The following is a 1,571-nucleotide window of genomic DNA, read 5'->3' as shown; positions in this document are numbered from 1 at the left end:
ATTTCAAGCTCAAGAAGACAAAATCAAATATTATAACTACATGTGCAAAGACCTGGAATAAAAAATCCAGAAGGGAAGTGCATGCTCAACATTTGTCATGCTGAGGAACTGAAGAAAAAAAATCAAGCCTTGACTTGAAGTATTGAAGGATTCTATGGACAAAATTTTGAATTATGTAGAAAGCATTAAAAAAAAAAAAAAAAGGAAGGAAGGCAATATCTGAGTCACTGTACCAAAAAGAAATGGTCAATGTTCAACCATTTCAAGAGGTATCATATGATCAAGAACCAAGGATCCTGAAAGAAGAAGTCCAAAGAGCATTGAAGTCATTGGTACAAAACAAGGCACTGGGAATAAATGTAATATGATTAGAAAATTTTCAACAAGCTGATACAGTACTGGAGGCACTCACTTATATGTGCTAAGAAATTTGGAAGATAACTACCTAGCCAACTAGTAGGAAAAGATCTGCATTTCTGCCCATTCCAAAGAAAGGTGATCCAATGGAATGCAGAAATCATTGGACAATATCATTGATATCCCATGTAAGTAAAGGTTTACTAAAGTTAAATCAAAAACTTCATTTTGCTTGGATCAACCATCAACAGTAATGGAAGCAGCAGTCAAGAAATCAAATGACATGGTGCATTATGTAAATCTGCTGCACAAGACCACTTTAAAGTGTTCAATAGCAAAGATAATAGTTTGAGAACCAAGGTGCACCTGACTTAAGTCATGGTATTTTCAATAACCTCATATGCATGTGAAAGTTGAGTAGTGAATAGAGAAAGCCATAGAAGAATTTATGCATTTGAATTATGATGTTGGAGGACAATTTTGAAAGTGCCATGGACTTCCAAAAGAACAAACAGATCTGTGTTGGAAGAAATACAGCTAGGGTGCTCCTTGGAAGCCAGGATGGTCAGACTTTGTCTCTCATATTCTGAACATATCATCTGGAGGATGCAGGCCCTAGTGAAGGATATGATGTTTGGTAAAGTGGAGGGTCAAAAAATAAAGAAGAAGGCCCCTTATGTGATGGATTGGCACAGTGCCAGCAACAATAGGCTCAAACATAGCAAGGGTTGTGAAGTTGGCATAGCACAGGGCAGTATTTCCTTCTATTATGCATCAGGTTGCTATGAGTCAGTACTGACTTGATGGCACCTAACAACAACAACAACCTACTTTCATTCATTCTATTCTTTTTTTATCCTTTCTGTCACTGTGCAAATACCTTTAATATTTATAAAAAGAATTAGAGGACACAAGCAGTACTCTTTAGAGTAAACAATCCCATAAATTGTTTTCCCCTTAAAAGTTAATGATCATAGAGGACTTTCAGCGCTTCCCTGACTGGGCAGCACAGCCTCTCTTTTACTTTTGGAGGACTCTTTGTCTCCCTATATTACACAAGAAGAGTCAATAAGCACTGCCAAAAAGCCAAGCTGCAATCACATCTTATAAAATACCAAAACCCAGGCAAGAACCAATACCAGCAGTTATATACCAGGAAAACAGGCAACACCTGTGAAAGTCTCTCTGAGTTAAGCAATAAGAAGAGGGAAAAG

General features: G+C 37.2%; 1 pseudogene; it reads right to left on the bottom strand.

The window, feature by feature from the left end:
• Positions 1-1,571, bottom strand: part of LOC102823234 — a 41,096-nt pseudogene that overhangs the window by 30,804 nt on the left and 8,721 nt on the right.

Source organism: Chrysochloris asiatica, unplaced genomic scaffold (genome assembly GCF_000296735.1).
Source record: "Chrysochloris asiatica unplaced genomic scaffold, ChrAsi1.0 scaffold00103, whole genome shotgun sequence".
NCBI classification, from domain to species: domain Eukaryota; kingdom Metazoa; phylum Chordata; class Mammalia; order Afrosoricida; family Chrysochloridae; genus Chrysochloris; species Chrysochloris asiatica.
The sequence above is the reverse complement of the archived record's forward strand: the minus strand, read 5'-3'. Positions and strand labels throughout refer to the sequence as shown.